Source organism: Taudactylus pleione, unplaced genomic scaffold (assembly GCF_031769625.1).
Source record: "Taudactylus pleione unplaced genomic scaffold, aTauple2 ptg000174l, whole genome shotgun sequence".
Taxonomy (NCBI): domain Eukaryota; kingdom Metazoa; phylum Chordata; class Amphibia; order Anura; family Myobatrachidae; genus Taudactylus; species Taudactylus pleione.
Window position 1 is genome coordinate 5,423,059 of NW_028284576.1, and position 26,305 is coordinate 5,449,363.

Genomic DNA, 26,305 nt, shown 5'->3' on the forward strand with positions numbered 1-26,305 from the left:
CCCCTTTGATGTTAAAACCATTTACACCACTCACACCAAGAGGACTGGATTACATGTAGAGATAACATCTGAAAAACATCCATTAGCCTCAAGTTTAGTGAAAACCCATTATCGTTGGGATTTAGTACCTTAATGATTTCATAAAATGTTTCCTTCTTTATCACCATTGTGTTGGAGACTTTGTGCGGCTGAGGAAACTGTCCCACATCTGGTGGCACTGTCCCAACTTACTTCCAATGAGGACAGAGATACATTGTCTAGCTTTCCTTCTCATAGGAATTTTAATGCCAAGCTCCCTGTCATATTCCCTTTTATCTCATTATATTTCTGATAATCCTAAGTATACCCACAAATATATAAGACATATTTTGAGTGCTACCAAATGCCTTATAGCTTTTTATTGAAAAAACTCAGTTCCACCATTCTCTATCTTTATTGTAAATACAATTTGGCACATCTATCATTGTGAATACATCACCAGAATTTTTCATAACACTGCAAATAAGTTCTCATATACTTGGATCCTTGGACTAACTGAAATCCCCCTATTTCAACCCTTTTATAACTGGTTTGATTCGCCCCCATCATGACTAAGATATTTTGACACCCTGACAAAATTCTCAATTCACAGGGTATAATCCTGTTATTTCTTACTTTGCACAAGTTCATATTATAGTGTCCATTTGTAAGAAATTATCCAAGAAAGAAACTTTTAAGTAGTTTAAGTTCAGTTCTGCTGGTTCATCTTGCCTTACTGATAATATCCATTAGAAAGCACTTTCACGTGTCTCTGTGGCGCAATTGGTTAGTGCGTTCGGCTGTTAACCGAAAGGTTGGTGGTTCAAGCCCACCCAAGGATGTGTTTAGTATTTGTTATTCTGTGGCAGGAGGATTCTGTATTTGACAAAATTTACCAGGCATTTGTCTTCATTTTACCTCAATACACAAACTTGCATGGAAATTAACAGCTATGACTTTACTAACTCTACATCCATGGCTTTCCAGCTAGTGTTAGATAATACTAGAAAGAACTTTACAAATTGAAAACAAGTGATCAGTCCTAAGAAGATATAGAGAATAAGCTAAAAATTCACAGTGACTTTTAGCCAGAAGAATAAGAAAAATGTATTAATATATACCAGATACTGGGATCCACTGGGTTAATTCTGAGAAGTTGATTAAATTATTTACAAAGGGGATAAGTTAACCTTGCAACAGTATAGTAACACCAGTTACAGCAGATGAAATTGGACCCCTAGCAACCCAAAATCAATTTTTTATGCAGCATTATGGGGCTACAACAATTTGCTGCAAGTTTGGAGCTACCATAAGTGTGGCTTATAGTCAGTTACTCACAGGAAATGTGATGTAACAGCTCTTTGAATCATCCCCAAATTGTTTGCATGTAATTTTCAAGACAACTATATGTAACTCAGCATTCCTCTGGGGCATCAGAAGAAAATGAAAACAGTGAAGAATTTTGGTCAGGAATGTTATTCTTCACTTGACATATTGAAGCAAATTTTGGTTCCAAAATTTTATCTGGAGAATGAGGGCATCAATCCCGTTACCTCTCGCATGCTAAGTGAGCGCTCTACCATTTGAGCTAATTCCCCTTTGATGTTAAAACCATTTACACCACTCACACCAAGAGGACTGGATTACATTTAGAGATAACATCTCAAAAACATCAATTAGCCTCAAGTTTAGTGAAATCCCATTATCGTTGGTATTTAGTACCTTAATGATTTCATAAAATGTTTCCTTCTTTATCACTATTGTGTTGGAGACTTTGTGGGGCTGAGGAAACTGTCCCACATCTGGTGGCACTGTCCCAACTTACTTCCATTGAGGACAGAGATACATTGTCTTGCTTTCCTTCTCATAGGAATTTTAATGCCAAGCTCCCTGTCATATTCCCTTTTATCTCATTATATTTCTGATATTCCTAAGTATACCCAAAAATTTATAAGACATATTTTGAGTGCTACCAAATGCCATTTAGCTTTTTATTGAAAAAACTCAGTTCCACCATTCTCTATCTTTATTGTAAATACAATTTGGCATATCTATCATTGTGAATACATCACCAGAATTTTTCATAACACTGCAAATAAGTTCTCATATACTTGGATCCTTGGACTAACTGAAATCCCCCTATTTCAACCCTTTTATAACTGGTTTAATTCGCCCCCATCATGACTAAGATATTTTGACACCCTGACAAAATTCTCAATTCACAGGGTATAATCCTGTTATTTCTTACTTTGCACAAGTTCATATTATAGTGTCCATTTGTAAGAAATGATCCAAGAAAGAAACTTTTAAGTAGTTTAAGTTCAGTTCTGCTGGTTCATCTTCCCTTACTGATAATATCCATTAGAAAGCACTTTCATGTGTCTCTGTGGCGCAATTGGTTAGTGCGTTCAGCTATTAACCGAAAGGTTGGTGGTTCAAGCCCACCCAAGGATGTGTTTAGTATTTGTAATTCTGTGGCAGGAGAATTCTGTATTTGACAAAATTTACCAGGCATTTGTCTTCATTTTACCTCAATACACAAACTTACATGGAAAATAACAGCTATGACTTTACTAACTCTACATCCATGGCTTTCCAGCTAGTGTTAGATAATACTAGAAAGAACTTTACAAATTGAAAACAAGTGATCAGTCCTAAGAAGATATAGAGAATAAGCTAAAAATTCACAGTGACTTTTAGCCAGAAGAATAAGAAAAATCTATAAATATATACCAGATACTGGGATCCACTGGGTTAATTCTGAGAAGTTGATTCAATTATTTACAAAGGGGATAAGTTAACCTTGCAACAGTATAGTAACACCAGTTACAGCAGATGAAATTGGACCCCTAGCAACCCAATATCAATTTTTTATGCAGCATTATGGGGCTACAGCAAATTGCTGCAAGTTTGGAGCTACCATAAGTGTGGCTTATAGTCACTTACTCTCAGGAAATGTGATGTATCAGCTCTTTGAATCAACCCCAAATTGTTTGCATGTAATTTTCAAGACAACTATATGTAACTCAGCATTCCTCTGGGGCATCAGAAGAAAATGAAAACAGTGAAGAATTTTGGTCAGGAATGTTATTCTTCACTTGTTATATTGCAGCAAATTTTGGTTCCAAAATCTTATGTGGAGAATGCGGGCACCGATCCCGTTACCTCTCGCATGCTAAGCGAGTGCTCCACCATTTGAGCTAATTCCCCTTTGATGTTAAAACCATTTACACCACTCACACCAAGAGGACTGGATTACATTTAGAGATAACATCTCAAAAACATCCATTAGCCTCAAGTTTAGTGAAATCCCATTATCGTTGGCATTTAGTACCTTAATGATTTCATAAAATGTTTCCTTCTTTATCACCATTGTGTTGGAGACTTTGTGCGGCTGAGGAAACTGTCCCACATCTGGTGGCACTGTCCCAACTTATTTCCAATGAGGACAGAGATACACTGTCTTGCTTTCCTTCTCATAGGAATTTTAATGCCTAGCTCCCTGTCATATTCCCTTTTATCTCATTATATTTCTGATATTCCTAAGTATACCCACAAATTTATAACACATATTTTGAGTGCTACCAAATGCCTTATAGCTTTTTATTGAAAAAACTCAGTACCACCATTCTCTATCTTTATTGTAAATACAATTTGGCACATCTATCATTGTGAATACATCACCAGAATTTTTCATAACACTGCAAATAAGTTCTCATATACTTGGATCCTTGGACTAACTGAAATCCCCCTATTTCAACCCTTTTATAACTGGTTTGATTCGCCCCCATCATGACTAAGATATTTTGACACCCTGACAAAATTCTCAATTCACAGGGTATAATCCTGTTATTTCTTACTTTGCACAAGTTCATATTATAGTGTCCATTTGTAAGAAATGATCCAAGAAAGAAACTTTTAAGTAGTTTAAGTTCAGTTCTGCTGGTTCATTATGCCTTACTGATAATATCCATTAGAAAGCACTTTCACGTGTCTCTGTGGCGCAATTGGTTAGTGCGTTCGGCTGTTAACCGAAAGGTTGGTGGTTCAAGCCCACCCAAGGATGTGTTTAGTATTTGTTATTCTGTGGCAGGAGGATTCTGTATTTGACAAAATTTACCAGGCATTTGTCTTCATTTTACCTCAATACTCAAACTTACATGGAAATTAACAGCTATGACTTTACTAACTCTACATCCATGGCTTTCCAGCTAGTGTTAGATAATACTAGAAAGAACTTTACAAATTGAAAACAAGTGATCAGTCCTAAGAAGATATAGAGAAAAAGCTAAAAATTCACAGTGACTTTTAGCCAGAAGAATAAGAAAAATGTATTAATATATACCAGATACTGGGATCCACTGGGTTAATTCTGAGAAGTTGATTCAATTATTTACAAAGGGGAAAAGTTAACCTTGCAACAGTATAGTAACACCAGTTACAGCAGATGAAATTGGACCACTAGCAACCCAAAATCAATTTTTTATGCAGCATTATGGGGCTACAACAAATTGCTGCAAGTTTGGAGCTACCATAAGTGTGGCTTATAGTCAGTTACTCTCAGGAAATGTGATGTATCAGCTCTTTGAATCATCCCCAAATTGTTTGCATGTAATTTTCAAGACAACTATATGTAACTCAGCATTCCTCTGGGGCATCAGAAGAAAATGAAAACAGTGAAGAATTTTGGTCAGGAATGTTATTCTTCACTTGATATATTGCAGCAAATTTTGTTTCCAAAATCTTATGTGGAGAATGCGGGCACCGATCCCGTTACCTCTCGCATGCTAAGCGAGTGCTCCACCATTTGAGCGAATTCCCCTTTGATGTTAAAACCATTTACACCACTCACACCAAGAGGACTGGATTACATTTAGAGATAACATCTCAAAAACATCCATTAGCCTCAAGTTTAGTGAAATCCCATTATCGTTGGGATTTAGTACCTTAATGATTTCATAAAATGTTTCCTTCTTTATCACCATTGTGTTGGAGACTTTGTGCGGCTGAGGAAACTGTCCCACATCTGGTGGCACTGTCCCAACTTACTTCCAATGAGGACAGAGATACATTGTCTAGCTTTCCTTCTCATAGGAATTTTAATGCCAAGCTCCCTGTCATATTCCCTTTTATCTCATTATATTTCTGATAATCCTAAGTATACCCACAAATATATAAGACATATTTTGAGTGCTACCAAATGCCTTATAGCTTTTTATTGAAAAAACTCAGTTCCACCATTCTCTATCTTTATTGTAAATACAATTTGGCACATCTATCATTGTGAATACATCACCAGAATTTTTCATAACACTGCAAATAAGTTCTCATATACTTGGATCCTTGGACTAACTGAAATCCCCCTATTTCAACCCTTTTATAACTGGTTTGATTTGCCCCCATCATGACTAAGATATTTTGACACCCTGACAAAATTCTCAATTCACAGGGTATAATCCTGTTATTTCTTACTTTGCACAAGTTCATATTATAGTGTCCATTTGTAAGAAATGATCCAAGAAAGAAACTTTTAAGTAGTTTAAGTTCAGTTCTGCTGGTTCATCTTGCCTTACTGATAATATCCATTAGAAAGCACTTTCACGTGTCTCTGTGGTGGAATTGGTTAGTGCCTTTGGCTGTTAACCGAAAGGTTGGTGGTTCAAGCCCATCCAAGGATGTGTTTAGTATTTGTTATTCTGTGGCAGGAGGATTCTGTATTTGACAAAATTTACCAGGCATTTGTCTTCATTTTACCTCAATACACAAACTTGCATGGAAATTAACAGCTATGACTTTACTAACTCTACATCCATGGCTTTCCAGCTAGTGTTAAATAATACTAGAAAGAACTTTACAAATTGAAAACAAGTGATCAGTCCTAAGAAGATATAGAGAATAAGCTAAAAATTCACAGTGACTTTTAGCCAGAAGAATAAGAAAAATGTATTAATATATACCAGATACTGGGATCCACTGGGTTAATTCTGAGAAGCTGATTCAATTATTTACAAAGGGGGTAAGTTAACCTTGCAACAGTATAGTAACACCAGTTACAGCAGTTGAAATAGGACCCCTAGCAACCCGATATCACTTTTTTATGCAGCATTATGGGGCTACAACAAATTGCTGCAAGTTTGGAGCTACCATAAGTGAAGCTTATAGTCAGTTTCTCACAGGAAATGTGGTGTATCAGCTCATTGAATCAACCCCAAATTGTTTGTATGTCAATTTCAAGACAACTATATGTAACTGAGCATTCCTCTGTGGCATCAGAAGAAAATAAAAACAGTGAAGAATTTTGGTCAGGAATGTTATTCTTCACTTGATATATTGCAGCAAATTTTGGTTCCAAAATCTTATGTGGAGAATGAGGGCATCAATCCCGTTACCTCTCGCATGCTAAGTGAGCGCTCTACCATTTGAGCTAATTCCCCTTTGATGTTAAAACCATTTACACCACTCACACCAAGAGGACTGGATTACATTTAGAGATAACATCTCAAAAACATCCATTAGCCTCAAGTTTAGTGAAATCCCATTATCGTTGGCATTTAGTACCTTAATGATTTCATAAAATGTTTCCTTCTTATCACCATTGTGTTGGAGACTTTGTTGGGCTGAGGAAACTGTCCCACATCTGGTGGCACTGTCCCAACTTACTTCCATTGAGGACAGAGATACATTGTCTTGCTTTCCTTCTCATAGGAATTTTAATGCCAAGCTCTCTGTCATATTCCCTTTTATCTCATTATATTTCTGATATTCCTAAGTATACCCACAAATTTATAAGACATATTTTGAGTGCTACCAAATGCCATATAGCTTTTTATTGAAAAAACTCATTTCCACCATTCTCTATCTTTATTGTAAATACAATTTGGCACATCTATCATTGTGAATACATCACCAGAATTTTTCATAACACTGCAAATAAGTTCTCATATACTTGGATCCTTGGACTAACTGAAATCCCCCTATTTCAACCCTTTTATAACTGGTTTGATTCGCCCCCATCATGACTAAGATATTTTGACACCCTGACAAAATTCTCAATTCACAGGGTATATTCCTGTTGTTTCTTACTTTGCACAAGTTCATATTATAGTGTCCATTTGTAAGAAATGATCCAAGAAAGAAACTTTTAAGTAGTTTAAGTTCAGTTCTGCTGGTTCATTATGCCTTACTGATAATATCCATTAGAAAGCACTTTCACGTGTCTCTGTGGCGCAATTGGTTAGTGCGTTCGGCTGTTAACCGAAAGGTTGGTGGTTCAAGCCCACCCAAGGATGTGTTTAGTATTTGTTATTCTGTGGCAGGAGGATTTTGTATTTGACAAAATTTACCAGGCATTTGTCTTCATTTTACCTCAATACTCAAACTTACATGGAAATTAACAGCTATGACTTTACTAACTCTACATCCATGGCTTTCCAGCTAGTGTTAGATAATACTAGAAAGAACTTTACAAATTGAAAACAAGTGATCAGTCCTAAGAAGATATAGAGAAAAATCAAAAAATTCACAGTGACTTTTAGCCAGAAGAATAAGAAAAATGTATTAATATATACCAGATACTGGGATCCACTGGGTTAATTCTGAGAAGTTGATTCAATTATTTACAAAGGGGAAAAGTTAACCTTGCAACAGTATAGTAACACCAGTTACAGCAGATGAAATTGGACCACTAGCAACCCAAAATCAATTTTTTATGCAGCATTATGGGGCTACAACAAATTGCTGCAAGTTTGGAGCTACCATAAGTGTGGCTTATAGTGAGTTACTCTCAGGAAATGTGATGTATCAGCTCTTTGAATCATCCCCAAATTGTTTGCATGTAATTTTCAAGACAACTATTTGTAACTCAGCATTCCTCTGGGGCATCAGAAGAAAATGAATACAGTGAAGAATTTTGGTCAGGAATGTTATTCTTCACTTGATATATTGCAGCAAATTTTGTTTCCAAAATCTTATGTGGAGAATGCGGGCACCGATCCCATTACCTCTCGCATGCTAAGCGAGTGCTCCACCATTTGAGCTAATTCCCCTTTGATGTTAAAACCATTTACACCACTCACACCAAGAGGACTGGATTACATTTAGAGATAACATCTCAAAAACATCCATTAGCCTCAAGTTTAGTGAAATCCCATTATCGTTGGCATTTAGTACCTTAATGATTTCATAAAATGTTTCCTTCTTTATCACCATTGTGTTGGAGACTTTGTGCGGCTGAGGAAACTGTCCCACATCTGGTGGCACTGTCCCAACTTACTTCCAATGAGGACAGAGATACATTGTCTAGCTTTCCTTCTCATAGGAATTTTAATGCCAAGCTCCCTGTCATATTCCCTTTTATCTCATTATATTTCTGATAATCCTAAGTATACCCACAAATATATAAGACATATTTTGAGTGCTACCAAATGCCTTATAGCTTTTTATTGAAAAAACTCAGTTCCACCATTCTCTATCTTTATTGTAAATACAATTTGGCACATCTATCATTGTGAATACATCACCAGAATTTTTCATAACACTGCAAATAAGTTCTCATATACTTGGATCCTTGGACTAACTGAAATCCCCCTATTTCAACCCTTTTATAACTGGTTTGATTTGCCCCCATCATGACTAAGATATTTTGACACCCTGACAAAATTCTCAATTCACAGGGTATAATCCTGTTATTTCTTACTTTGCACAAGTTCATATTATAGTGTCCATTTGTAAGAAATGATCCAAGAAAGAAACTTTTAAGTAGTTTAAGTTCAGTTCTGCTGGTTCATCTTGCCTTACTGATAATATCCATTAGAAAGCACTTTCACGTGTCTCTGTGGTGGAATTGGTTAGTGCGTTCGGCTGTTAACCGAAAGGTTGGTGGTTCAAGCCCACCCAAGGATGTGTTTAGTATTTGTTATTCTGTGGCAGGAGGATTCTGTATTTGACAAAATTTACCAGGCATTTGTCTTCATTTTACCTCAATACACAAACTTGCATGGAAATTAACAGCTATGACTTTACTAACTCTACATCCATGGCTTTCCAGCTAGTGTTAGATAATACTAGAAAGAACTTTACAAATTGAAAACAAGTGATCAGTCCTAAGAAGATATAGAGAATAAGCTAAAAATTCACAGTGACTTTTAGCCAGAAGAATAAGAAAAATGTATTAATATATACCAGATACTGGGATCCACTGGGTTAATTCTGAGAAGTTGATTAAATTATTTACAAAGGGGATAAGTTAACCTTGCAACAGTATAGTAACACCAGTTACAGCAGATGAAATTGGAACCCTAGCATCCCAAAATCAATTTTTTATGCAGCATTATGGGGCTACAACAAATTGCTGCAAGTTTGGAGCTACCATAAGTGTGGCTTATAGTCAGTTACTCACAGGAAATGTGATGTATCAGCTCTTTGAATCATCCCCAAATTGTTTGCATGTAATTTTCAAGACAACTATATGTAACTCAGCATTCCTCTGGGGCATCAGAAGAAAATGAAAACAGTGAAGAATTTTGGTCAGAAATGTTATTCTTCACTTGATATATTGCAGCAAATTTTGTTTCCAAAATCTTATGTGGAGAATGCGGGCACCGATCCCGTTACCTCTCGCATGCTAAGCGAGTGCTCCACCATTTGAGCTAATTCCCCTTTGATGTTAAAACCATTTACACCACTTACACCAAGAGGACTGGATTACATTTAGAGATAACATCTCAAAAACATCCATTAGCCTCAAGTTTAGTGAAATCCCATTATCGTTGGCATTTAGTACCTTAATGATTTCATAAAATGTTTCCTTCTTTATCACCATTGTGTTGGAGACTTTGTGTGGCTGAGGAAACTGTCCCACATCTGGTGGCACTGTCCCAACTTACTTCCAATGAGGACAGAGATACATTGTCTAGCTTTCCTTCTCATATAAATTTTAATGCCAAGCTCCCTGTCATATTCCCTTTTATCTCATTATATTTCTGATAATCCTAAGTATACCCACAAATATATAAGACATATTTTGAGTGCTACCAAATGCCTTATAGCTTTTTATTGAAAAAACTCAGTTCCACCATTCTCTATCTTTATTGTAAATACAATTTGGCACATCTATCATTGTGAATACATCACCAGAATGTTTCATAACACTGCAAATAAGTTCTCATATGCTTGGATCCTTGGACTAACTGAAATCCCCCTATTTCAACCCTTTTATAACTGGTTTGATTCGCCCCCATCATGACTAAGATATGTTGACACCCTGACAAAATTCTCAATTCACAGGGTATAATCCTGTTATTTCTTACTTTGCACAAGTTCATATTATAGTGTCCATTTGTAAGAAATGATCCAAGAAAGAAACTTTTAAGTAGTTTAAGTTCAGTTCTGCTGGTTCATCTTGCCTTACTGATAATATCCATTAGAAAGCACTTTCACTTGTCTCTGTGGCGCAATTGGTTCGTGCGTTCGGCTGTTAACCGAAAGGTTGGTGGTTCAAGCCCACCCAAGGATGTGTTTAGTATTTGTTATTCTGTGGCAGGAGGATTCTGTATTTGACAAAATTTACCAGGCATTTGTCTTCATTTTACCTCAATACACAAACTTACATGGAAATTAACAGCTATGACTTTACTAACTCTACATCCATGGCTTTCCAGCTAGTGTTAGATAATACTAGAAAGAACTTTACAAATTGAAAACAAGTGATCAGTCCTAAGAAGATATAGAGAATAAGCTAAAAATTCACAGTGACTTTTAGCCAGAAGAATAAGAAAAATGTATTAATATATACCAGATACTGGGATCCACTGGGTTAATTCTGAGAAGTTGATTCAATTATTTACAAAGGGGGTAAGTTAGCCTTGCAACAGTATAGTAACACCAGTTACAGCAGTTGAAATAGGACCCCTAGCAACCCGATATCACTTTTTTATGCAGCATTATGGGGCTACAACAAATTGCTGCAAGTTTGGAGCTACCATAAGTGAAGCTTATAGTCAGTTTCTCACAGGAAATGTGGTGTATAAGCTCATTGAATCAACCCCAAATTGTTTGTATGTCAATTTCAAGACAACTATATGTAACTGAGCATTCCTCTGTGGCATCAGAAGAAAATAAAAACAGTGAAGAATTTTGGTCAGGAATGTTATTCTTCACTTGATATATTGCAGCAAATTTTGGTTCTAAAATCTTATGTGGAGAATGAGGGCATCAATCCCGTTACCTCTCGCATGCTAAGTGAGCACTCTACCATTTGAGCTAATTCCCCTTTGATTTTAAAACCATTTACACCACTCACACCAAGAGGACTGGATTACATTTAGAGATAACATCTCAAAAACATCCATTAGCCTCAAGTTTAGTGAAATCCCATTATCGTTGGCATTTAGTACCTTAATGATTTCATAAAATGTTTCCTTCTTATCACCATTGTGTTGGAGACTTTGTGGGGCTGAGGAAACTGTCCCACATCTGGTGGCACTGTCCCAACTTACTTCCATTGAGGACAGAGATACATTGTCTTGCTTTCCTTCTCATAGGAATTTTAATGCCAAGCTCCCTGTCATATTCCCTTTTATCTCATTATATTTCTGATATTCCTAAGTATACCCACAAATTTATAAGACATATTTTGAGTGCTACCAAATGCCATATAGCTTTTTATTGAAAAAACCCAGTTCCACCATTCTCTATCTTTATTGTAAATACAATTTGGCACATCTATCATTGTGAATACATCACCAGAATTTTTCATAACACTGCAAATAAGTTCTCATATACTTGGATCCTTGGACTAACTGAAATCCCCCTATTTCAACCCTTTTATAACTGGTTTGATTCGCGCCCATCATGACTAAGATATTTTGACACCCTGACAAAATTCTCAATTCACAGGGTATAATCCTGTTATTTCTTACTTTGCACAAGTTAATATTATAGTGTCCATTTGTAAGAAATGATCCAAGAAAGAAACTTTTAAGTAGTTTAAGTTCAGTTCTGCTGGTTCATCTTGCCTTACTGATAATATCCATTAGAAAGCACTTTCACGTGTCTCTGTGGCGCAATTGGTTTGTGCGTTCGGCTGTTAACCGAAAGGTTAGTGGTTCAAGCCCACCCAAGGATGTGTTTAGTTTTTGTTATTCTGTGGCAGGAGGATTCTGTATTTGACAAAATTTACCAGGCATTTGTCTTCATTTTACCTCAATACTCAAACTTACATGGAAATTAACAGCTATGACTTTACTAACTCTACATCCATTGCTTTCCAGCTAGTGTTAGATAATACTAGAAAGAACTTTACAAATTGAAAACAAGTGATCAGTCCTAAGAAGATATAGAGAGTAAGCTAAAAATTCACAGTGACTTTTAGCCAGAAGAATAAGAAAAATGTATTAATATATACCAGATACTGGGATCCACTGGGTTAATTCTGAGAAGTTGATTCAATTATTTACAAAGGGGATAAGTTAACCTTGCAACAGTATAGTAACACCAGTTACAGCAGATGAAATTGGACCACTAGCATCCCAAAATCAATTTTTTTATGCAGCATTATGGGGCTACAACAAATTGCTGCAAGTTTGGAGCTACCATAAGTGTGGCTTATAGTCAGTTACTCTCAGGAAATGTGATGTATCAGCTCTTTGAATCATCCCCAAATTGTTTGCATGTAATTTTCAAGACAACTATTTGTAACTTAGCATTCCTCTGGGGCATCAGAAGAAAATGAAAACAGTGAAGAATTTTGGTCAGGAATGTTATTCTTCACTTGATATATTGCAGCAAATTTTGTTTCCAAAATCTTATGTGGAGAATGCGGGCACCGATCCCGTTACCTCTCGCATGCTAAGCGAGTGCTCCACCATTTGAGCTAATTCCCCTTTGATGTTAAAACCATTTACACCACTCACACCAAGAGGACTGGATTACATTTAGAGATAACATCTCAAAAACATCCATTAGCCTCAAGTTTAGTGAAATCCCATTATCGTTGGCATTTAGTACCTTAATGATTTCATAAAATGTTTCCTTCTTTATCACCATTGTGTTGGAGACTTTGTGCGGCTGAGGAAACTGTCCCACATCTGGTGGCACTGTCCCAACTTACTTCCAATGAGGACAGAGATACATTGTCTAGCTTTCCTTCTCATAGGAATTTTAATGCCAAGCTCCCTGTCATATTCCCTTTTATCTCATTATATTTCTGATAATCCTAAGTATACCCACAAATATATAAGACATATTTTGAGTGCTACCAAATGCCTTATAGCTTTTTATTGAAAAAACTCAGTTCCACCATTCTCTATCTTTATTATAAATACAATTTGGCACATCTATCATTGTGAATACATCACCAGAATTTTTCATAACACTGCAAATAAGTTCTCATATACTTGGATCCTTGGACTAACTGAAATCCCTCTATTTCAACCCTTTTATAACTGGTTTGATTCGCCCCCATCATGACTAAGATATTTTGACACCCTGACAAAATTCTCAATTCACAGGGTATAATCCTGTTATTTCTTACTTTGCACAAGTTCATATTATAGTGTCCATTTGTAAGAAATGATCCAAGAAAGAAACTTTTAAGTAGTTTAAGTTCAGTTCTGCTGGTTCATCTTGCCTTACTGATAATATCCATTAGAAAGCACTTTCACGTGTCTCTGTGGTGGAATTGGTTAGTGCGTTCGGCTGTTAACCGAAAGGTTGGTGGTTTAAGCCCACCCAAGGATGTGTTTAGTATTTGTTATTCTGTGGCAGGAGGATTCTGTATTTGACAAAATTTACCAGGCATTTGTCTTCATTTTACCTCAATACACAAACTTGCATGGAAATTAACAGCTATGACTTTACTAACTCTACATCCATGGCTTTCCAGCTAGTGTTAGATAATACTAGAAAGAACTTTACAAATTGAAAACAAGTGATCAGTCCTAAGAAGATATAGAGAATAAGCTAAAAATTCACAGTGACTTTTAGCCAGAAGAATAAGAAAAATGTATTAATATATACCAGATACTGGGATCCACTGGGTTAATTCTGAGAAGTTGATTAAATTATTTACAAAGGGGATAAGTTAACCTTGCAACAGTATAGTAACACCAGTTACAGCAGATGAAATTGGAACCCTAGCATCCCAAAATCAATTTTTTATGCAGCATTATGGGGCTACAACAAATTGCTGCAAGTTTGGAGCTACCATAAGTGTGGCTTATAGTCAGTTACTCACAGGAAATGTGATGTATCAGCTCTTTGAATCATCCCCAAATTGTTTGCATGTAATTTTCAAGACAACTATATGTAACTCAGCATTCCTCTGGGGCATCAGAAGAAAATGAAAACAGTGAAGAATTTTGGTCAGGAATGTTATTCTTCACTTGATATATTGCAGCAAATTTTGGTTCCAAAATCTTATGTGGAGAATGAGGGCATCAATCCCGTTACCTCTCGCATGCTAAGTGAGCGCTCTACCATTTGAGCTAATTCCCCTTTGATGTTAAAACCATTTACACCACTCACACCAAGAGGACTGGAATACATTTAGAGATAACATCTCAAAAACATCCATTAGCCTCAAGTTTAGTGAAATCCCATTATCGTTGGCATTTAGTACCTTAATGATTTCATAAAATGTTTCCTTCTTATCACCATTGTGTTGGAGACTTTGTGGGGCTGAGGAAACTGTCCCACATCTGGTGGCACTGTCCCAACTTACTTCCATTGAGGACAGAGATACATTGTCTTGCTTTCCTTCTCATAGGAATTTTAATGCCAAGCTCCCTGTCATATTCCCTTTTATCTCATTATAAAAGGGACATATTTTGAGTGCTACCAAATGCCATATAGCTTTTTATTGAAAAAACTCAGTTCCACCATTCTCTATCTTTATTGTAAATACAATTTGGGACATCTATCATTGTGAATACATCACCAGAATTTTTCATAACACTGCAAATAAGTTCTCATATACTTGGATCCTTGGACTAACTGAAATCCCCCTATTTCAACCCTTTTATAACTGGTTTGATTCGCCCCCATCATGACTAAGATATTTTGACACCCTGACAAAATTCTCAATTCACAGGGTATAATCCTGTTATTTCTTACTTTGCACAAGTTCATATTATAGTGTCCATTTGTAAGAAATGATCCAAGAAAGAAACTTTTAAGTAGTTTAAGTTCAGTTCTGCTGGTTCATCTTCCCTTACTGATAATATCCATTTAAAAAACTTTCACGTGTCTCTGTGGTGCAATTGGTTAGAGCGTTCGGCTGTTAACTGAAAGGTTGGTGGTTCAAGCCCACCCAAGGACGTGTTTAGTGTTTGTTATTCTGTGGCAGGAGGATTCTGTATTTGACAAAATTTACCAGGCATTTGTCTTCATTTTACCTCAATACACAAACTTACATGGAAATTAACAGCTATGACTTTACTAACTCAACATCCATGGCTTTCCAGCTAGTGTTAGATAATACTAGAAAGAACTTTACAAATTGAAAACAAGTGATCAGTCCTAAGAAGATATAGAGAATAAGCTAAAATTCACAGTGACTTTTAGCCAGAAGAATAAGAAAAATGTATTAATATATACCAGATACTGGGATCCACTGGGTTAATTCTGAGAAGTTGATTCAATTATTTACAACGGGGGTAAGTTAACCTTGCAACAGTATAGTAACACCAGTTACAGCAGATGAAATTGGTCCCCTAGCAACCCAATATCAATTTTTTATGCAGCATTATGGGACTACCACAAATTGCTGCAAGTTTGGAGCTACCATAAGTGTGGCTTATAGTCAGTTAATCACAGGAAATGTGATGTATCAGCTCTTTGAATCATCCCCAAATTGTTTGCATGTAATTTTCAAGACAACTATATGTAACTCAGCATTCCTCTGGGGCATCAGAAGAAAATGAAAACAGTGAAGAATTTTGGTCAGGAATGTTATTCTTCACTTGATATATTGCAGGAAATTCTGATTCCAAAATCTAATGTGGAGAATGCGGGCATCGATCCCGTTACCTCTCGCATGCTAAGCGAGTGCTCCACCATTTGAGCTAATTCCCCTTTGATGTAAAAACCAATTACACAACTCACACCAAGAGGACTGGATTACATTTAGAGATAACATCTCAAAAACATCCATTAGCCTCAAGTTTAGTGAAATCCCATTATCGTTGGCATTTAGTACCTTAATGATTTCATAAAATGTTTCCTTCTTTATCACCATTGTGTTGGAGACTTTGTGGGGCTGAGGAAACTGTCCCACATCTGGTGGCACTGTCCCAACTTACTTCCATTGAGGACAGAGATACATTGTCTTGCTTTCCTTCTCATAGGAATTTTAATGCCAAGCTCCCTGTCATATTCCCTTTTATCTCATTATATTTCTGATATTCCTAAGTATACCCACAAATTTATAAGACATATTTTGAGTGCTACCAAATGCCTTATAGCTTTTTATTGAAAAAACTCAGTTCCACCAGTCTCTATCTTTATTGTAAATACAATTTGGCACATCTATCATTGTGAATACATCACCCGAATTTTTCATAACACTGCAAATAAGTTCTCATATATTTGGATTCTTGGACTAACTGAAATCCCCCTATTTCAACCCTTTTATAACTGGTTTGATTCGCCTCCATCATGACTAAGATATTTTGACACCCTGACAAAATTCTCAATTCACATGGTATAATCCTGTTATTTCTTACTTTGCACAAGTTCATATTATAGTGTCCATTTGTAAGAAATGATCCAAGAAAGAAACTTTTAAGTAGTTTAAGTTCAGTTCTGCTGGTTCATCTTCCCTTACTGATAATATCTATTAGAAAAAACTTTCTTGTGTCTCTGTGGCGCAATTGGTTAGTGCGTTCGGCTGTTTACTGAAAGGTTGTTGGTTCAAGCCCACCCAAGGACGTGTTTAGTGTTTGTTATTCTGTGGCAGGAGGATTCTGTATTTGACAAAATTTACCAGGCATTTGTCTTCATTTTACCTCAATACACAAACTTACATGGAAATTAACAGCTATGACTTTACTAACTCTACATCCATGGCTTTCCAGCTAGTGTTAGATAATACTAGAAAGAACTTTACAAATTGAAAACAAGTGATCAGTCCTAAGAAGATATAGAGAATAAGCTAAAAATTCACAGTGACTTTTAGCCAGAAGAATAAGAAAAATGTATTAATATATACCAGATACTGGGATCCACTGGGTTAATTCTGAGAAGTTGATTCAATTATTTACAAAGGGGATAAGTTAACCTTGCAACAGTATAGTAACACCAGTTACAGCAGATGAAATTGGACCCCTAGCAACCCAATATCAATATTTTATGCAGCATTATGGGTCTACAACAAATTGGTGCAAGTTTGGAGCTACCATAAGTGTGGCTTATAGTCAGTTACTCACAGGAAATGTGATGTATCAGCTCTTTGAATCATCCCCAAATTGTTTGCATGTAATTTTAAAGACAACTATATGTAACTCAGCATTCCTCTGTGGCATCAGAAGAAAATAAAAACAGTGAAGAATTTTGGTCAGGAATGTTATTCTTCACTTGATATATTGAAGCAAATTTTGGTTCCAAAATCTTATCTGGAGAATGAGGGCATCAATCCCGTTACCTCTCGCATGCTAAGTGAGCGCTCTACCATTTGAGCTAATTCCCCTTTGATGTTAAAACCATTTACACCACTCACACAAAGAGGACTGGATTACATTTAGAGCTAACATCTCAAAAACATCCTTTAGCCTCAAGTTTAGTGAAATCCCATTATCGTTGGCATTTAGTACCTTAATGATTTCATAAAATGTTTCCTTCTTTATCACCATTGTGTTGGAGACTTTGTGGGGCTGAGGAAACTGTCCCACATCTGGTGGCACTGTCCCAACTTACTTCAATTGAGGACAGAGATACATTTTCTTTCTTTCCTTCTCATAGGAATTTTAATGCCAAGCTCCCTGTCATATTCCCTTTTATCTCATTATATTTCTGATATTCCTAAGTATACCCACAAATTTTTAAGACATATTTTGAGTGCTACCAAATGCCATTTAGCTTTTTATTGAAAAAACTCAGTTCCACCATTCTCTATCTTTATTGTAAATACAATTTGGCACATCTATCATTGTGAATACATCACCAGAATTTTTCATAACACTGCAAATAAGTTCTCATATACTAGGATCCTTGGACTAACTGAAATCCCCCTATTTCAACCCTTTTATAACTGGTTTGATTCGCCCCCATCATGACTAAGATATTTTGACACCCTGACAAAATTCTCAATTCACAGGGTATAATCCTGTTATTTCTTACTTTGCACAAGTTCATATTATAGTGTCCATTTGTAAGAAATGATCCAAGAAAGAAACTTTTAAGTAGTTTAAGTTCAGTTCTGCTGGTTCATCTTCCCTTACTGATAATATCCATTAGAAAGCACTTTCACGTGTCTCTGTGGCGCAATTGGTTAGTGCGTTCGGCTGTTAACCGAAAGGTTGGTGGTTCAATCCCACCCAAGGATGTGTTCAGTATTTGTTATTCTGTGGCAGGAGGATTCTGTATTTGACAAAATTTACCAGGCATTTGTCTTCATTTTACCTCAATACACAAACTTACATGGAAATTAACAGCTATGACTTTACTAACTCGACATCCATGGCTTTCCAGCTAGTGTTACATAATACTAGAAAGAACTTTACAAATTGAAAACAAGTGATCAGTCCTTAGAGGATATAGAGAATAAGCTAAAAATTCACAGTGACTTTTAGCCAGAAGAATAAAAAAAATGTATTAATATATACCATATACTGGGATCCACTGGGTTAATTCTGAGAAGTTGATTCAATTATTTACAAAGGGGGTAAGTTATCCTTGCAACAGTATAGTAACACAAGTTACAGCAGATGAAATTGGACCCCTAGCAACCCAATATCACATTTTTATGCAGCATTATGGGGCTACAACAAATTGCTGCAAGTTTGGAGCTACCATAAGTGTGGCTTATAGTCAGTTACTCACAGGAAATGTGGTGTATCAGCTCTTTGAATCAACCCCAAATTGTTTGCATGTCAATTTCAAGACAACTATATGTAACTGAGCATTCCTCTGTGGCATCAGAAGAAAATAAAAACAGTGAAGAATTTTGGTCAGGAATGTTATTCTTCACTTGATATATTGCAGCAAATTTTGGTTCCAAAATCTTATGTGGAGAATGCGGGCATCGATCCCATTACCTCTCGCATGCTAAGCGAGTGCTCCACCATTTGAGATAATTCCCCTTTGATGTTAAAACCATTTACACCACTCACACCAAGAGGACTGGATTACATTTAGCGATAACAACTCAAAAACATCCAATAGCCTTAAGTTTAGTGAAATCCCATTATTGTTGGTATTTAGTACCTTAATGATTTCATAAAATGTTTCCTTCTTTATCACCATTGTGTTGGAGACTTTGTGGGGTTGAGGAAACTGTCCCACATCTGGTGGCACTGTCCCAACTTACTTCCATTGTGGACAGAGATACATTGTCTTGCTTTCCTTCTCATAGGAATTTTAATGCCCAACTCCCTGTCATATTCCCTTTTATCTCATTATATTTCTGATATTCCTAAGTATACCCACAAATTTATAACACATATTTTGAGTGCTACCAAATGCCATATAGCTTTATATTGAAAAATCTCAGTTCCACCATTCTCTATCTTTATTATAAATACAATTTTACACATCTATCATTGTGAATACATCACCAGAATTTTTCATAACACTGCAATTAAGTTCTCATATACTTGGATCCTTGGACTAACTGAAATCCCCCTATTTCAACCCTTTTATAACTGGTTTGATTCGCCCCCATCATGACTAAGATATTTTGACACCCTGACAAAATTCTCAATTCACAGGGTATAATCCTGTTATTTCTTACTTTGCACAAGTTCATATTATAGTGTCCATTTGTAAGAAATGATCCAAGTTAGAAACTCATAAGTAGTTTAAGTTCAGTTCTGCTTGTTCATCTTCCCTTACTGATAATATCCATTAGAAATCACTTTCACTTGTCTCTGTGGCGCAATTCGTTAGTGCATTCGGCTGTTAACAGAATGGATGGTGGTTCAAGCCAGCCCAAGGACGTGTTTAGTATTTGTTATTCTGTGGCAGGAGGATTCTTTATTTGACGAAATTTACCAGACATTTGTCTTCATTTTACCTCAATACACAAACTTACATGGAAATTAACAGCTATGACTTTACTAACTCTACATCCATGGCTTTCCAACTAGTGTTAGATAATAATAGAAAGAACTTTACAAATTGAAAACAAGTGATCAGTCCTAAGAAGATATAGAGAATAAGCTAAAAATTCACAGTGACTTTTAGCCAGAAGAATAAGAAAAAATTTATTAATATATACCAGATACTGGGATCCACTGGGTTAATTCTGAGAAGTTGATTCAATTATTTACAAAGGGAGTAAGTTAACCTTGCAACAGTATAGTAACACCAGTTACAGCAGTTGAAATTGGACGACTAGCAACCCGATATCACTTTTTTATACAGCATATGGTGCTACAACAAATTGGTGCAAGTTTGGAGCTACCATAAGTGTGGCTTATAGTCAGTTACTCACATTAAATGTGGTGTATCAGCTCTTTGAATCAACCCCAAATTCTTTGCATGTAATTTTCAAGACAACTATATGTAACTCTGCATTCCTCTGGGGCATCAGAAGAAAATAAAAACAGTGAAGAATTTTGGTAAGGAATGTTTTCTTCACTTGATATATTGCAGCAAATTTTGGTTCCCAAATATTATCTGGAGAATGCAGGCATCGATCCCACTACCTCTCGCATGCTAAGCAAGCACTCTACCATTTGAGCTAATTCCCCTTAGATGTTAAAAGCATTTACACCACTCACACCAAGAGGACTGGATTACATTTAGAGATAACATCTCAAAAACATCCATTAGCCTCAAGTTTAGTGAAATCCCATTTACGTTGGTATTTAGTACCTTAATGATTTCATAAAATGTTTCCTTCTTTATCACCATTGTGTTGGAGACTTTGTGGGGCTGAGGAAACTGTCCCACATCTGGTGGCACTGTCCCAACTTACTTCCATTGTGGACAGAGATACATTGTCTTACTTACCTTCTCATTGGAATTTTAATGCCCAACTCCCAGTCATATTCCCTTTTATCTCATTATATTTTTGATATTGTAAGAAATGATCCAAGTTAGAAACTTTTATGCAGTTTAAGTTCAGTTCTGCTGGTTTATCTTCCCTTACTGAAAATATCCATTAGAAAGCACTTTCACGTTTACCAGGCATTTGTCTTCATTTTACCTTAATACACAAACTTACATGGAAATTAACAGCTATGACTTTACTAACTCTACATCCATGGCTTTCCAGCTAGTGTTAGATAATACTAGAAAGAACTTTACAAATTGAAAACAAGTGATCAGTCCTAAGAAGATATAGAGAATAAGCTAAAAATTCACAGTGACTTTTAGCCAGAAGAATAAGAAAAATTTATTAATATATACCCGATACTGGGATCCACTGGGTTAATTCTGAGAAGTTGATACAATTATTTAAAAAAGGGGGTAAGTTAACCTTGCAACAGTATAGTAACACCAGTTACAGCAGTTGAAATTGGACCCCTAGCAACCTGATATCACTTTTTTATGCAGCATTATGGGGCTGCAACAAAATGCTGCAAGTTTGGAGCTACCATAAGTGTGGCTTAAAGTCAGAAACTCACAGCAAATGTTGTGTATCAGCTCTTTGAATCAACCCCAAATTGTTTGCATGTAATTTTCAAGATAACTATATGTAACTCAGCAGTCCTCTGGGGCATTAGAAGAAAATGATAACAGTGAAGAATTTTGGTCAGGAATGTTATTCTTCACTTGATATATTGCAGCAAATTTTGGTTCCAAAATGTTATCTGGAGAATGCAGGCATCGATCCAGCTACCTCTCGCATGCTAAGCGAGCGCTCTACCATTTGAGCTAATTCCCCTTTGATGATAATACAATTTACACCACTCACACCAAGAGGACTGGATTACATTTAGAGATAACATCTCAAAAACATCCATTAGCCTCAAGTTTAGTGAAATCCCATTTACGTTGGTATTTAGTACCTTAATGATTTCATAAAATGTTTCCTTCTATATCACCATTGTGTTGGAGACTTTGTGGGGCTGAGGAAACTGTCCCACATCTGGTGGCACTGTCCCAACTTACTTCCATTGTGGACAGATATACATTGTCTTACTTACCTTCTCATACAAATTTTAATGTCCAACTCCCTGTCATATTCCCTTTTATCTCATTATATTTCTGATTTTCCTAAGTATACCCACAAATTTATAACACATATTTTGAGTGCTACCAAATGCCATATAGCTTTATATTGAAAAAAGTCAGTTCCACCATTCTCTATCTTTATTATAAATACAATTTGGCACATCTATCATTGTGAATACATCACCAGAATTTTTCATATCACTGCAAATAAGTTCTCATATACTTGGATCCTTGGACTAACTGAAATCCCCCTATTTCAACCCTTTTATAACTGATTTGATTCGCCCCCATCATGACTAAGATATTTTGACACCCTGACAAAATTCTCAATTCACAGGGTATAATCCTGTTATTTCTTACTTTGCACAAGTTCATATTATAGTGTCCATTTGTAAGAAATGATCCAAGTTAGAAACTTTTAAGCAGTTTAAGTTCAGTTCTGCTGGTTCATCTTCCCTTACTGTTAATATCCATTAGAAAGCAATTTCACGAGTCTCTGTGCTGCAATTGGATAGTGCGTTCGGCTATTAACAAAATGGTTGGTGGTTCAAGCCCACCCAGAGACGTGTTTAGTATTTGTTATTCTGTGGCAGGAGGATTCTTTATTTGACAAAATTTACCAGGCCTTTGTCTTCATTTTACCTCAATACACAAACTTACATGGAAATTAACAGCTATGACTTTTCTAACTCTACATCCATGGCTTTCCAACTAGTGTTAGATAATACTAGAAAGAACTTTACAAATTGAAAACAAGTGATCAGTCCTAAGAAGATATAGAGAATAAGCGAAAAATTAACAGTGACTTTTAGCCAGAAGAATAAGAAAAATGTATTAATATATACCAGATACTGGGATCCACTGGGTTAATTCTGAGAAGTTGATTCAAATATTTACAAAGGGGGTAAGTTAACCATGCAACAGTATAGTAACACCAGTTACAGCAGTTGAAATTGGACCCCTAGCAACCCAATATCACTTTTTTATGCAGCATTATGGGGCTACAACAAATTGCTGCAAGTTTGGAGCTACCATAAGTGTGGCTTATAGTCAGTTACTCACAGGAAATGTGGTGTATCAGCTCTTTGAATCAACCCCAAATTGTTTGCATGTAATTTTCAAGATAACTGTATGTAACTCAGCAGTCCTCTGGGGCATCAGAAGAAAATTAAAACAGTGAAGAATTTTGGTCAGGAATGATATTCTTCACTTGATATATTGCAGCAAAATTTGGTTCCAAAATCTTATCTGGAGAATACAGGCATCGATCCTGCTACCTCTTGTATGCTAAGTGAGCGCTCTACCATTTGAGATAATTCCCCTTTGATGATAAAACAATTTACACCACTCACACCAACAGGACTGGATTACATTTAGAGATAACATCTCAAAAACATCCATTAGCCTCAAGTTTAGTGAAATCCCATTATCGTTGGTATTTACTACCTTAATGATTTCATAAAATGTTTCCTTCTTTATCACCATTGTGTTGGAGACTTTGTGGGGCTGAGGAAACTGTCCCACATCTAGTGGCACTGTCCCAACTTACTTCCATTGAGGACAGAGATACATTGTCTTGCTTTCCTTCTCATAGGAATTTTAATGCCCAACTCCCTGTCATATTCCCTTTTATCTCATTATATTTCTGATATTCCTAAGTATACCCACAAATTTATAACACATATTTTGAGTGCTACCAAATGCCATATAGCTTTATATTGAAAAAGCTCAGTTCCACCATTCTCAATCTTTATTATAAATACAATTTGGCACATCTATCATTGTGAATACATCACCAGAATTTTTCATAACACTGCAAATAAGTTCTCATATACTTTGGATCCTTGGACTAACTGAGATCCCCCTATTTCAACCCTTTTATAACTGGTTTGATTCGCCCCCATCATGACTAAGATATTTTGACACCCTGACAAAATTCTCAATTCACAGGGTATAATCCTGTTATTTCTTACTTTGCACAAGTTCATATTATAGTGTCCATTTGTAAGAAATGATCCAAGTTAGAAACTTTTAAGTAGTTTAAGTTCAGTTCTGCTGGTTCATCTTCCCTTACAGATAATATCCATTAATAAGCACATTCACGTGTCTAGTTGATGCAGTTGGTTTGCACGTTCGGCAGTTAACTGAAAGGTTGGTGGTTCCATCCCACCCAGGGACGTGTTTAGTATTTGTTATTCTGTGGCAGGAGGATTCAGTATTTGACAAAATTTACCAGGCTTTTGTCTTCATTTTACCTGAATACACAAACTTACATGGAAATTAACAGCTATGACTTTACTAACTCTACATCCATGGCTTTCCAGCTAGTGTTAGATAATACTAGAAAGAACTTTTCAAATTGAAAACAAGTGATCAGTCCTAAGAAGATATAGAGAATAAGCTAAAAATTCACAGTGACTTTTAGCCAGAAGAATAAGAAAAATGTATTAATATATACCAGATACTGGGATCCACTGGGTTAATTCTGAGAAGTTGATTCAATTATTTACAAAGAGGGTAAATTAACCTTGCAACAGTATAGTAACACCAGTTACAGCAGTTGAAATTGGACCCCTAGCAACCCGATATCACTTTTTTATGCAGCATTATGGGGCTACAACAAATTGCTGCAAGTTTGGAGCTACCATAAGTGAAGCTTATAGTCAGGTACTCACAGGAAATGTGGTGTATCAGCTCTTTGAATCAACCCCAAATTGTTTGCATGTAATTTTCAAGACAGCTATATGTAACTCAGCATTCCTCTGGGGCATCAGAAGAAATTAAAACAATGAAGATTTTTGGTCACGAATGTTATTCTTCACTTGATATATTGAAGCAAATTTTGGTTCCAAAATCTTATCTGGAGAATGCGGGCATCAATCCCGTTACCTCTCACATGCTAAGCGAGCGCTCTACCATTTGAGCTAATTCCCCTTTGATGTTAAAAGCAATTACACCACTCACACCAAGAGGAATGGATTACATTTAGAGATAACATCTCAAAAACATCCATTAGCCTCAAGTTTAGTGAAATCCCATTATCGTTGGTATTTAGTACCTTAATGATTTCATAAAATGTTTCCTTCTTTATCACCATTGTGTTGGAGACTTTGTGGGGCTGAGGAAACTGTCCCACATCTGGTGGCACTGTTCCAACTTACTTCCATTGTGGACAGAGATACATTGTCTTACTTACCTTCTCATTGGAATTTTAATGCCCAACTCCCTGTCATATTCCCTTTTATCTCATTATATTTTTGATATTGTAAGAAATGATCCACGTTAGAAACTTTTATGCAGTTTAAGTTCAGTTCTGCAGGTTCATCTTCCCTTACTGATAATATCCATTAGAAAGCACTTTCACGTGTCTCTGTGGCGCAATTGGTTAGCGCGTTCGGCTGTTAACCGAAAGGTTGGTAGTTCAAGACCACCCAGGGACGTGTTTAGTGTTTGTTATTTTGTGGTATTAGACAAAATTTACCAGGCATTTGTCTTCATTTTACCTCAATACACAAACTTACATGGAAATTAACAGCTATGACTTTACTAACTCTACATCCATGGCTTTCCAGCTAGTGTTAGATAATACTAGAAAGAACTTTACAAATTGAAAACAAGTGATCAGTCCTAAGAAGATATAGAGAATAAGCTAAAAATTCACAGTGACTTTTAGCCAGAAGAATAAGAAAAATGTATTAATATATACCAGATACTGGGATCCACTGGGTTAATTCTGAGAAGTTGATTCAATTATTTAAAAAGGGAGTAAGTTAATCTTGCAACAGTATAGTAACACAAGTTACAGCAGTTGAAATTGGACCCCTAGCAATCCGATATCACTTTTTTATGTAGCATTATGGGGCTACAACAAATTGGTGCAAGTTTGGAGCTACCATAAGTGTAGCTTATAGTCAGTTACTCACAGGAAATGTGGTGTATCAGCTCTTTGAAT

The 26,305-nt window shown here is 36.1% G+C and overlaps 2 non-coding genes across 2 annotated transcripts; both read left to right on the forward strand.

Moving 5' to 3' along the window:
* Nucleotides 1-2,398: 2,398 nt before the first annotated feature.
* Nucleotides 2,399-2,472, forward strand: TRNAN-AUU (transfer RNA asparagine (anticodon AUU)). Its single transcript has one exon. It is a non-coding gene; the product is annotated as a tRNA-Asn (tRNA).
* A 23,247-nt stretch (nucleotides 2,473-25,719) lies between these two features.
* TRNAN-GUU (transfer RNA asparagine (anticodon GUU)) lies at nucleotides 25,720-25,793 on the forward strand. Its single transcript has one exon. It is a non-coding gene; the product is annotated as a tRNA-Asn (tRNA).
* The last annotated feature ends 512 nt before the right edge of the window (nucleotides 25,794-26,305 follow it).